General features: G+C 35.9%; 1 long non-coding RNA gene across 2 annotated transcripts in view; it reads left to right on the plus strand.

Moving 5' to 3' along the window:
* The window catches only part of LOC113601056 (uncharacterized), a 39,507-nt gene that overhangs the window by 13,414 nt on the left and 11,868 nt on the right, over positions 1 to 14,225 (plus strand). For both annotated transcript variants that reach the window (XR_008295962.1, XR_003422197.2), the window contains one exon: positions 9,592 to 9,647. This is a non-coding gene — a long non-coding RNA (uncharacterized LOC113601056). The remainder of the gene's footprint in view (positions 1 to 9,591; positions 9,648 to 14,225) is intronic.

Below are 14,225 nucleotides of genomic sequence, written 5' to 3' on the forward strand. Positions count from 1 at the left end.
AAATAATTGCACGATGAAATGAAGAAAAGAGCATATTTTAGTATCTTACACACACACACACATTATAGTCAATAAATGTACAACTCACAAAACCTCTTACTACCTATGTGATCTTGGGAAAATTACTTAGCCTAAATGAACTTTAGTTTCTTTATTTGCAAAATAGCAATATAAGAGTGCATATTTGATAAGATTTTGTGTAGATTAGATTTAACAATATAAATAAAGTGCGTAGCATAAGTTCTTGCATATAATGAGCATTCCATAATTACTAACTACCTTATTATTATTTGTCACTAGCCTATGTTTAAAAAGATTTGAAGCAACTAACACTAGGAAACAGATATAACAAAACAAGCAAACAAACAAGAGTAGAATGAGGCAATAGTGTTGACACTTAATTTTTTCCAGTTCTTTGATCGAATAAGTCAAATTGGTTTGTAGCTAAAAAAAAAAAAAAAAAAAAAAAAAAAATGCCCCATACCAGGTAGTGTTTTATGGAAGAGAAAGAGAGATTTTTGTTGCATCTGTAAAAATTTACTTTTAACAAAATTACTCAGAGAACATGACAATATTATAAAACAGAGAATGAAAAAAAAAACTGAAACACCAATGCATCAAAGATGAGAAAGTTTGCCTTCAGGTCTTTGAGTAATTAACAAATCCGAAAACTCGTTGACTTAGGTTTTTATGAAGTCATACAAAACTACATTCTCTAGGTATCCAGATGCATGGTCCTAAAATATGCTGACTTGGTAACTGACAAATTTTTCTTTATTATTGCGGTGAATGAAGAAGCTTCTCAAGAGGTGCTCAGCTTAACAGAATTATGCTTCTCTCCACCCAAGTGCTTACCACCAAAACCTGTTCAAAGATTCTAAAACCTAATGTTTAAAATCTATCTGAGGAGACTGGCCCATTATTCTCTAGGTTACCTATAGTACAAAATAGTATCACTCAGTGTCTAAGTTAAAGTGTTTTTAACTGTGAGGCTATGCTATTTGCTCCATCTACATTTCTTCCAGGGTCACAAAATCTGGCTGCATCTGCTTATGATCCAACTGTTTCTTGAGCATATTCCCTGTAGGGAGTATCTAGAGCTTCAGTGCCTTCCTTTCCATTCCCCATTCTTCCTTGTTTAAAATGCTCACTACTCCAAACATGGGACCTGGTGATCCAGTTGCTTTCTTGGGCTCTCATAATAAATGATTATTTCTGTTGGTTTCTAGACTTGAAATCCAGTGTTCCCTTGGGACCCCACTATATGTTACCTCAAAGACCCGGCTGTCTGCTAGCCCACTGGCATAGATAGCCTATTTTTATTTGTTTTTTGCATTGTTCTCTATACAGCAAAGTTGGCTGGTAACCCTGTTAAGCGAAGATTGGGAGAAGAGAGGTCACACTATTGCATGGTCCCATAGCCTGCACAGTGTGACTTCTTGTTGGGGTCTGTGAGCTCACAACACAATTCAGTGATGATGGCAGCCTTCCACACAGATTCATGACTGTGCTCTTTTGCCTATTATTGTCTTTCCTGTGCTCTGGGCTTTAGGAAATCTTGGGTTGGCTATTGTCTGAAACCTGATTTAACTTATAATGCTGCCAGATGCCGTGTCTCAGCTGCTCAATGGCATTTCTGAGCTTCTGCATTTGGCTCTCAGCTGAGTCAGCTCCCTCAGCCCGATGTTTGTGTCTTTAGCTAGTCCCAAAATTGTACACGGGAGCTGACTTCTCATGACTTGTTCTTCAGTACCCAAATGTGTAAATAGCCAATGACCAGGTCACTTGGAGGGAGTCGGGAAACTCATGTCGGAGGAGTAACACTTCATAGTGAATGACTGTCATATCTAGGGTTCTAGATGGTAGGATACTGAAATTGGTGAGAGGAAGTTCCAAGTGGAAGCACCTCATGGGGAAAGGCAGATAAATAGTTGTATATGGTGTGTGTGTGTGTGTGTGTGTGTGTGTGTGTGTGTGTGTGTTTTAAGGAAGTCAAGCAAAACATTTTGCTTAGAGGCTTCCATTTGGATTCATGGAGTTGAATAAAAATTTCATATGAGAAATTATGAATGTAAAAATAAAGAATCTGGTAGTATATTATTTATCCAAGGGGAATCCATTGAAAGTTTTTAAGAGGCAAACAATTATTAAAGGCCCAGGCATTTCATTGGTGCTGGAGAACAAAGGATACTAAGACCAATATTTGATATTTTCTCTCAAGGAGCTAAAATTCTAGTAAGGGGGGCAGATACACAGGTAAATGATTTTTATGTTCAATTCAAGCTCTTTTGTCCAATGCAGCTTGGCCCAGAGGTTGGTTTATTAACCAAATAAAAATTTGGTTATATTTAAAAATACCTTTTCATATTTTAATTTAAAAGATTACACATTAGATATTTCTACTGATTTTTAAAAATATAAGTCAAGGCCTTTTCTTCTATTATTTTTCTCACACAAGTCATATACATAATGCATGGTGTGTGGTTTAATATTTGTGTTTTTTAAAGTGGAGTGAAAAACTAAAGAAACATGCAAAGTAATGAGTGTAGATCTTCCTAGAGTTTTTCAGCTTTGTAAACTCGTATTTTAGTTATCTTGCCCACACTTACTTCAACAGTATTACTTTCAGCAATTATCTAGTCTTTTAAAACATTTACATGTGTTTTCACAGAAACAATTCTTTTCACTCTTTTCAAGTAGTATTGCACCAGTTACCCTGAACATTAGAATAAAAAATAGCCAAGTACAAACCCCCAGACTTTTTCATGTGACACCAGATTCTACCAACAGCATGATATTTGAGAAGGATTTTTCTTTTGCGAAATGAGACTAGTTACAAAGAGATAAAAACTGTTCGTGTGAGATTGAGTTGAGGGCTTGGGCGCGGCACGTATGAGAAAGAAGAAAGAGACAGACCTAAGGGTTATTTAATTTAGTTGAATCCATGTAAACACATGTTTCCCCTTACAGGATAGTTACAAGAAAAAGAGTGGGGAGCCACTGTCCAAACAGATTATGATGTGAATGGCAACCCCGAGATTTGGGTGGCAACCCTGAGATTAGCAGATGCCTTGGGTGAAGGAGCAGGGTGCATAAGGATAGTGTTTGCATTCTTCATGTATTTGTACTTTCCTCAGAGAGGTATATATATCAAGAGACATAATGAAGAGAAAGATGTGAAAAGGAGTTATCAACCTATTAAAACAGTGATTATATAATCCTTTCAAACTTTGGAAAATGAAAAGGGATGCTATCAATAGTTACACAGCTTAAGCCAACCAGGACTCTTCCAGAAACCAGAATGTATGTCTACCCAAATTAAAATCCTCTGTAGCATGTGATCTTAACCACTATTGACAGGAAGAAGAGCTTTAAAAATAAATATAATTGATTGACAATGAATTCCCTCATAGCTCTTTTGTATCTGAAGTGGTTTTCTGTGGAAACTTATGGTTTTATATTAATTATCTAGTTAATGGCCAGATTATCTGAAAAAATATCTTGAGAATTATTTTATTCATCATACATATCTCTTCCATATTTCCTAGGAGAGAATATTTAAGAAATATCCAGGGATTTCTAAAATCTAAGCCATAAATTCCTGAGAACTTTATTTTTCTTTTCTTGGTATCCAAGTATTAAGTGTTAGAAAATTGAATTTTTTTTTTTTTTGAGGAAAAGTTGCCCTAGAAACACTACTGCTATTATCAATGTGTAAAATGCCTTCTCTAAAACAAAGACAACTGAAAAATTATTAGTTGATGACAGAAAAGCTGAAAACATGTTGTAAAAGAAACACGGGGGATACTATAAGATCTTGTTTCTCATTACAGTGTACCCATATACTAGGTGTTCTTTCCAGTGAGAAAACCAATACCCAGGATTCTAAGTGACTTGTTTAGAATTTTACCTAGTACATCATTCACAATGATATGTTGGAATGTACAACCCCAACTCTTCCATATACTCAACATAAATAATCCAACAAGCTGCTCAAATTCCTTCCATGATTCTGGTTATAAATTGACACTGATCTATGCAGATTGTAATGAAGCTGTGGGCTTAGATGGTAGGCTCCATATTAGACAAGCCTCCAAAAAATGTTACCAGGCTTTACTTGCTGCAAAGTTAAGGGGTAAAACTGTGGGCCTGAAAAATTGTCAGACTAGAATCCCTAAGCAATTGGTGTTCCTCACTGTAACCGAAATAATCAGAATTCCTTTGTGAGGCAATACATAGTGGCTGGGTCAGCCTCTATTTCTTGAGGTCATTTGTTATGAGAATGAATATGGGAAAAAAAGAGAAATCCTCTGAAGAAGAGAAAGTGGAAGAAAGCAATAAAGGCAAATGGAAAGCGAGTGCTAAAAAAATAAGAGTTTCTTACTTAATGTAGTATTGTTTTGATTTGACTTATTGTAACCTCAGAAATGTGGTGGTCTGGGAATATCAAAGGTAGACATTTCAAAGAGAATAAGATATGAGTCATTCTTCTTAGGTGAAAGTGACATTAACTGCCTCCACCCTTTGGCTTCACATGGTTTGAGGGTTTTTTGTTTTTTGTTTTTTGGTTTTTTTTTTTTCCATTTTCTATGCTCTGCAACATCCACACAGTGTCTCTTGCCATGAAACTCAGGTAAAGACTTGAAAGCCTGGCTCCTGGGGCTAACAGATAATGCACAAAAGAGCCACTTTTCCTCTGTGCAGAGCTAATTGACCAAGACAGGAAACAAAACTTCAGGGTAGGCTTCATTAACAGCATGGTCTACCCAACTGAGCTAACAAGTCTGAACTAAAACATCATGATGCTATTTGCATGGTGTTAGCTGCATAAATGTACTTTTTAGAGGAAAGGCCTCGATAAATATGCAATACTCCTAAAAAGTTCTTATTTTTTTGTTTTTCCAAAGGAAAATGATGATGGGAAAGAATGTAAATAAAATAGAAAATGTGAACATTTTCTCTCCCTTCCATACCCCAGGAGTAATAACTATATGTATGCTCTCCTTCTGGATCTGTAAACTTGTAACAAATAAGGACATAATTTTAATATATGCTGGATCATATAAAACATGCTGTTCTCCTAGCCATAGCAATTAGGCAAAAAACGAATGAATGAATGAATGAATGAATGAATGAATGAATAAATAAATAATAAAGGCATCCAAATTGGAAAGGAAGAAGTAAATCTGTCACTATTTGCAGATGACATGACACTATAGGAATAAATTTAACCAAGGAGGTAAAAGACCCATACTCTGAAAACTATAAGATATTGATAAAAGAAATTAAAGATGACACAAATAAATGGAAAGATATACTGTGCCCATGGATTGGAAAAATCAATATTGTTAAAATGTCCACACTACCCAAAGCAATCGACAGAGTCAATGCAATCCCATCAAAATACCAATAGTACTTTTCACAGAACTAGAACAAACAATCCTAAAATTTGTATGGAGCTACAAAAGACCCCGAATAGCCCAAGCAATCTTGAGAAACAAGAACAAAGCTGGAGGTATCATGCTTCCTGATTTTAAACTAAATTATAAAACTATAGTCACCAAACAGTATGGATGACACAAAAACAGACACACTGAAATAGACCTACACATACATGTCGATTCATCTATGACAAAGGAGGTAAAATATATATGATGGAGAAAAGACAGTCTCTTCAATAAATGGTGCTCAGAAAACTGGACAGTCACATGCAAAAGGATGATACTGGACCACCACCTCATACCATATACAAAAATGTAAAAAATGGATTAAAGCCTTAAATGAAATAAGACCTGAAACCGTAAAACTCCTAGAAGAAAGCATAAGCAGTAAGCTCTTTGACACTAGTCTTAGCAGCATATATATATATTTTTAATTAGTCTTCTCAAGCAAAGGCAACAAAAGGTAAAATAAACAAATGGGCTTACACCCAACTAAAAAGACTTTTCACAGCAAATGAAGCCATCAACAAAATGAAAAGGCAGCCTCATGAATGGGAGAAGATAGTTAAGAATCATACATCCAATAAGGGGTTGATACTCAAAATATATAAATAACTTACACAACTTAATATAAAAAAAATTTTAAAACAACCCAATTAAAGAATTGACAGAGAAATTGAATGGGCATTTTTCCAAAGAAGACATACAGATGGCCAATAGACACATGAAGAGATGCTCAACAGCACTAATCATCAGAAAAATGCAAATCAAAACCACAATGAGACATCACCTCACACCTGTCAGATTGATATTATCAAAAAGACAAAAAAATAACAAGTGTTGGCAAGGAAGTGGAGAAAAGGGAACCTTCATACACTGTTGATGGGAATGTAAACTGGTATAGCCACTGTGGAAAAAAGAATGGAGTTTCCTCAAAAAATTCAAAATAGAACCACCAAACAATCCAGCAATTCCACTTCTGGGAGTTTATCTGAAGAAAATGAAAACACTAATTCGAAGAAATATATGACCCTATATTCATTGCAGCATTATTTATAATGGGCATAGTATGGAAGCAACCTAAGTGTCCATTGGTAGATGAGTGGATAAAGATGTCATCTATATATACAATGGCATATTACTCAGCCATCAAAAATGAAATCTTGCTATTTGTGAAAACATGGATGGACCTAGAGGGTATTATGATAAGTGAAATAAGTCAAGCAGGAAAAGATAAATACTGCATGCTTTTGCTAATATGTGGAATCTAAAAAAACAAACAAACAAACAAAACAGAGGAGAAACCAATTCACAGATACAGGAAACAAACTTAGTTACCAGAGTGGGGAGGGGGTTTGGGGGTGGGTGAAATTAGGTGAAGGGGATTAAGAGGTACAAACTTCCAGTTATAAAATAAGTGACACGTGGGATATAATATACAGCGTAGGGAATATAGCCAATAATACTATAATAATTTTTAATGTTTATTTTTGAGAGAGAGAGCAAGCAGGGGAGGGGTAGAGAAAGAGGGGAACAGAGGATCCAAAGCAGGCTCTGCGCTGACAGCAGAGAACCCCATGGGGGGCCCAAACTCAAGAACTGGGAGATCATGAATCTGAGCAGAAAACAAGAGATGGACACTTACCCGACTGAGCCACCCAGGCGTCCCTAATATTGCACTAATTTGTATGGTGACTGATGGTAACTAGACTTATTGTGGGGATCATTTTGTAATGTATAAAAATATCAAATCACTATGACGTACAACTGAAACTAATAGGATGTTGTAATTATAAAAACATCATGCTCCATGGTATGCTTTATGTTTAGCGTAGTTACATCAGTTTCCTTTAATGTTACTTCTATGACTCTAATAATTTACTTAAATCCAAGTTCTTTGATATTTAAATCTTAGAGGGCATCACTAATTCTTGAACATAAAGATGAAGAAATTAGTACAATTATGCCTCCTTACACATCTTACACATTCCTCTATTTTTTGTTTCTTATATTATTTTTATATTACATGGTTTACAACACTTACATTCCATTTTGTAACAGGTTGCTAGGCTTCATTTATATGACTTGGTTCTATATTTGAATTGGGTCAATATTAAGCTTGAAAAAAGGAAGTTTTACCTGTTGATACTATTAAGTCAGGGAAGCATGATCTTGGGAAACTGGTAGTGCCCATTTGGGTTTGTTGTTTCAGAATTTCTGCCCAGAGTTTACTCTGTGTGGGGGGCCCATCACCACTTAGCTTTAGGAACTCACATCTTGGGATGGGCTGATCACACAGGTCAATAAGGTCCACAGTGCAGCCCTATATAGATCACAGGTCACTTATTTGGTGACTCATCTCTGTTCAATAAATTCTGCTTGCTGCTTCCCTTTCTCCCTGTTACCTTACCACATCTAAAAGCTATTCTCCAGTGTTAGGGATGGATAATAAATACAAGTATCTACAGAGGTATTCCAATTACTCTCCCCTACCACTGAAGTGTAGAATTTGACCCTCACATTCTCCCTTTCCCCGCCTATGATTCCATTGCAGTTATCATAAAGAGAGAAAAAATGTTGGTTAGCCTCTTGGGGTACTCTAATTTTATTTCAGAGAAATTTATACTTTGGAGGACAGCAAAGTTAACTTTTGGCATTCTCTTTGGATTTGGAACAAATTTTTCTGTATTTTCAGGCTTTTTTTTTAATAGCTTATGGTTTTAAATTTTAGATCTTTTGACAAGTTTCACGGGAAGGAGAAAACATCTGAATTCCACTATCTTTTTAAAAAGTACACGAGTCTGTTTGTGGAATCTTAATTCCTATATACTGTCTAGTCATCAGGGCCTGCACTATGACCACACTCCTTTGCCTCTTGGAACTTTGTGTTGTATTTTGACATCTTCAGGGCAATTCTATTCCCACTTCGCCACCTTCTCAACATAGCCTAGTTAGTTGCCAGCAGTTATTCTTCCAAAGGAGCTTTATAATCAATTGGCAATTATGAAGCAGTCAGATTAGAATTTTTGTTACAAGTGCATTAAATTTTAAGATGAACTTGGAGGGATGTGACATTCACTTCAATAGGAAATTTGATTGGCTAAAAAAATAATGTGTAAATTTTGAACAAGAGGTAAAATCTATTGAAACAAACTAAAAAGGAAATTAAGTTGTGTCATGAGAACAGTGATCACGTTGGTCTTGTGCCTTAAAATAATCCCAGAATCTAGCACAGTGCCTGGCACAGACTAGGAACTCAACAATAGTAGAATAAAAGTCAACTATTGAATCGAATAAAAGTGAATTCCTTTTTTAGAAATAGCATTCTGGGTAAGAATTAGAAATTCTAAAATAGAATTAGAACAGAAACTGTGAACACTAGTTGATTTAATAAACAAAAAAGTGCTTTGAATCGAATAATCCAAGAAAAGAAGGACATGAGCACTTATTACCCCACCCTTTTTCTTTCTGAAAACATCTGGATCTTTTTTTTTTTTTTTTTTTGTGGTGCTTTGCAAATTTTAAAGTGGTATAATTTGGTTGGCTAGGGTGTTCCTGTTGGAAGAGGAGGAGGGTTGACTTATTTTTATGAGGGAACAAAAGTGTTGTAAATAGCTCAGTTCTCTACATTATAATTTAAACAATATACACTTGGGTTCTTCCATTATAAAGCATTACTTTGTATGCAGTTGATGGAACCACACATGCTGCAAATAATATATGGAAGTTTATGGGTAGAACTATCAAAATCTACCGAGAACTACTCCCTAATTCTTTAGGCTCCTGTGACAACTTATGTATCTAGGCATAGTTAATAGGTTTTTTTATACATTTACTCTGGAGTTTGTTGGGAACTCCTCCAGCTTTCCCTAATACAACAAGACAGTTTCCAAATGATGGTAAGGGACACTCTGCCATGTTAAGGGCTAAAGATCCTGACACTGAACTGTTTCTGGGATCCAGTAAAGCTTTCTCAGATACCTGACCTGAGTGGGATCGAAATGGAAGACAGACTCCTTTATGGTCCAAAAAGCTTGGGGCAGTTATTTCCCACCACTTTTGGGTGAGGCAATCAATGCCAAGCGACATCAATACCAAGATATTCCAAAATAGGTTAGTTTCAGTTTCGTTTTCTCTGCTTTCCTTTCAGCTCTGGAATTTTGCCTCTATGTTGCTGCCATGACTATAATGGATCCATCCAGCTGGGTATGAGTTTTTTGTGGGCATCCATAACCACATGGGTTTGAACAGCAGTCACCAATTCTGTATTATGTACACCCACATACCCATGCATTTCTCTTGTTTCAGCTTTCCCATGTTTACCACCTGTGGAGTAGACAATACCAAACTTAAAGTGTCTTGTCTCTTAGGCAAACCCATTTATTTTACCAGAGAGAGGACCTTATGTAATGAGAAGCTAAAAATTAGCCACCCTTCCTATCTGTCCCTCTTCTTGTATATTTTCCCCAAGAAGCAAAATCTTCTCCAGTTACTTTGTCCTTTCACCCTACATAAGGCATACCTCATAGGTGTGGTATCCTGTAAATACTCTCAATCAACTTGGTGCAATTCCCAATAATTTAGAATGTATATGTACTAATGACTTGATGAACAGGAGAACATAATCAACATTTCTACTGATTTTCTACAGAAACATAAAAGAGGTTTGACTGTTTATTCATTAAAAAAAGAATCAATTGCAGGCCTGGGCTACCTACTGAGAATAAAGGAAGGAACAACACAAATATGTTTCTAGGCCCCAGAATCTTTGATCCCAAGATTTCTAATCATGGGGCTAATGAGATCTATAAAATTCAGGATCTTCTAACTTTATGGGAAGTAAGCTAATCAATCAACCAACCTATCATATGACACAATGTGATTAACTGATGCTAAATAATGGAGATTAAGAGAAAAGAAAATGTTCTTTCTTCCATTTCCCTAGCATTTGAGCTCTTCCCAAGTTTCATTATACGTAAGGTCCATAGTACTTTGGAGCATATAACTTGCATGGAACTGACTGTTTTAAATCTGTGTTAGATAATTGGGAACACAAGGCATAAAAAGCTCTGCTAGAGTAGAAGTGCTTTGCCTTTTTGTGATTCTGGCATTTTTTTTTCTCTAAAACTATCATAAAACCAGTTCTTTATAAATAGCATAATGAATAAATATTATGAGGAACATGTTGAATTTAAGATGAATATTGTTGTAATTTTACCAAGCATGCCAAGATGTCAGTTGAACTTTATCAGGAAAACCACTGCAAGAATTGGCAGGTAATTGGAATATGGATTATTACATGCTCAAGTGAATGGGAAAAGAAGAGAAGCACATAAAACAGGGAAGGCAGAGCATTTTGATACTGCCTCCAACTTTATCTTTTATTTGAACAAAATACCCAGAAAAACTGGGGCTTTTAATCAGCTGAAAGCATTCTTACTCTTAAATGGCTTTCTCCTTGATTGCATACAAATTAGAGCATATCAATGACACAACATAACAGAATTAAGCAGAAACTAAAACACAGCACTACAACCATATTCAGAAACAGAAATGTTTTGACTGTGGCATCTCCAGAAAGAATTTGAATGTCAACATGGATTATGTATGTACTCTTCTCTCCCTACACCTGATCCCTTGATATCTCTATCCTGTTCCAAAGCTTCAATTACCACGTCTACAAAGGAGACACCCAGGGATAGAATAAGTATCCTTAATTTCTTCTCCACAACCAAAGTCTTGAATTCACACTACCCAAAGCACGTTAGTTGATTTTTTGCTGTCAAAGCCATGTTGCTAACAAGGATATAGTTGTTTTCTTTAAAACATTCCTTGCGGATTAATCTCTAAATCTCCATGAGATTTACTTCCTCTCTCTTCTCTATTGTGCATTGTGTGAAGTCCTGGTCTACATTGTGATTATTCCTAACAGGTAATTACTTATTTGTACAGTATTCAACAGTGACAGAGATAATCAGTCATTCATTCTACAAACGTTTATTGAACATGTGCCACTTACCAGGCTAATCTGAGACATGGGAGATAGAAAGGCAATGAAATCTAGCCCATACGCTTGAGAATTTTGTTGTCTATTTGAAGAGCTCTGACATATAAACAGGCAAAGTTACAATAGAGTGGGAACAAATGCAAGAATAGAGGTAGAAACAATGTACCTTGGATAAAGGGAGAAACTAATTTCCTAGGGCAGTGTTAGGGAAGAAAAACTGATTTTTTTGATGTGGTTCTTGAAGGATGAAAAGGTGTCCCAGCTTAGAAAAAAAGGGTGACATTTGAAGCAGAGCAAATAGCATGTGCAGTGGCCACGGAAAGATAATCTCTTACGGCAATTCATCAAAGATGGTGATGTTCAACGTGGCTAGAGCTTGGAGTACATGTAATAGCTGGTGCAAACAGTTGTATTTTGGTCACATTTAAAATGTCCTTTCACGCCAAACTCAGGAGCTTGAGTTTTGTTTTTCACGCTTATGTAAATATGTGGAATTTGAAGCAGGTGAATGATGGTAATAGATTTTTTAAAAAGGAAGATACCTTTGGGAGCTGTATGGAGGACAGCCTTGAGAAGCAGACTGAAGTAACATCAGATAGAAAACCAAGATAATCATCCAGATGAGAGCCGATGCAGATCTAAGCAAGGAAAGACGGTGGCTTGGAAAGGAGAGAAGGGCAAAGTCTCATGAGAAGTTTCCAAGCAAGAATTGGCAGGACTTTCTAATTGTTTAGATACAGAGTGAAAAGTAAATAGTACGTATCTTTGGAATTTTTGGCTAGGAAAACTGAGAGAATCATGAAAGACAGTAGGAAAAGTAGGCTAGCAGAGATGAAGGGGAGTTTGAACTTGGATGTGTCTGTCCCTTCAAAAAGTTTGTGGAACACCCATGTGGACATGTCTATTAGTTAGAACTATGAGTCTCTGCTGGGCAAAAGATAAGGAATTGCATTCTATGAATCATTAGCAATTGATCATGCTAAAAGCCAGGGCCTAAACAAAAACAATAAACAAAAAACAAGTCAACCCATAGCTTCCCAGCTAGATTGAGGAAGGGACTCTAACTTTTGTTCCTAAATATTTTGTATCTGATGTCATATCTGACATATACAAAACTCACTTTTTTCCTGGGCTGGTAAAGACTGGGAAGGAATAATGGGCATTTGTTTATTTTCCAATGTACTCATGACCCCAGTGAAACAGCCTCCTACCAGATCTCCTTGCCTTCTGTCTTTCCCAAGGCTTTCTGCATGTTGCTCTCAAGCTATTTATCCTAACTGAGTACTGGTCTAATCATGTCTCACCCACATTTTGCTCAACAATCTTTCAAGCCCCTTCCCATTACATATAACATAAAGCCCTGCCTTTTCAGTGGTACTCTTTCTTTACCTCTTTCCTTTCCCACACCTCCTACATAGAATAGCATCAATTGCCTTTCCTCAAACATGCCTCTCTTCATGGCTTCTCTTCATAGGTGCTTTTGTTCCTTCTTCCTATTCATATCTGTCATGATCCTCTTAATCTCAAGGATGGCTCCAATACCAGCAACCTGTCCTCTCCACAGAGTGTGGGACCTTTATCATAGCACTAAACTGCATTATTCCTTAAATTAGTGCTTGTGATTTATATCACATAAACTGTTGAGAAAAGGGCTGCCTTGTTCATGTAAGGGCAGCCATGCTGCCTCTTACACAGTAGTTGTATGATAATAATAGATATTTCCTATACCTCATATTTTTGTTTCTTTCACCTTGTAAGGGCATATATGATAACTCATTTTCACTTGGTATATTCATTTTGATTTCCTGACCAAAGGATTTTGTTTTGTATTTTATTATTTTTTTTAGCCAAAGTGACTCCCTGCTTAGTTTTTTCCCTTTATCTCCATCCATTGCCAAGGCCAACAATAGATAAGAACCTCAGTGGCTATGGAATCAACCCTCCACAAGCCTGGCCCTCTCATTCCACAGTGGAAAATATCAAGAGAAGGAGGATAACCCATGAAAATTTAGTTCATTCAGATCATAACATATAGTTTCATATTTAGGAAAATAACCCCTTAGAAGTTTCTAGTTTCTTTGGGAATAGGAACAAATAAAAACATAGTTCAACCAAATAAGACTTGGGTTGATATATCGGAATAATAGAGAATCTAAGCTTTTAAAAAATGTGTTAACATTTTTAGTTTTCCTCTCTGATAGAAGGAAATCTAGTCAATTTTCATGGACCTTAGACAGAATCAAAGATCAGCATGTTGAAGTTAATCAGTAACTTGAAATGCCTTTTTTCATGTGTTTGGAAGAAAGAAAAGGAGACAGATTGCTGTGAAAGGATAAGATGTTATTGCTGCAGAAATGCTTGTATCTCTACCAATTTTAAATGTCAGTTTTCTTCTCCCTAAGTTTATTTTACCTGTCTACTTGGATGAGATTCATAACTATCCATGTCTGAGGAATATTATCTTTCTTTTATACATTTTGTTGTAGAGCATTTCATCATACTTTGTGCACTGTATGTTGAAAATTCTGAAACTATATTACATCGCAGAAACAATTCCAGACTTAACTTGAAAAAGAGTCACAAATTGGACTGGAATGGAAATCATATATTTTGGAAAAGCAAACCAGTAAAAGCTGGACATGTTATGTTCTAAAATAATGGGTTACATTTCTTTAATCTTTGAAATAGTATCTGTGTAGTATTTTCCCATAAAGTATTACATATAGATAAGATTTTAGAATAGAATGAGATTTTGGAGGTCATCTAGACAAATGTAT

The sequence above is a fragment of the Acinonyx jubatus genome, chromosome A1 (assembly GCF_027475565.1).
Source record: "Acinonyx jubatus isolate Ajub_Pintada_27869175 chromosome A1, VMU_Ajub_asm_v1.0, whole genome shotgun sequence".
Taxonomy (NCBI): Eukaryota; Metazoa; Chordata; class Mammalia; order Carnivora; family Felidae; genus Acinonyx; species Acinonyx jubatus.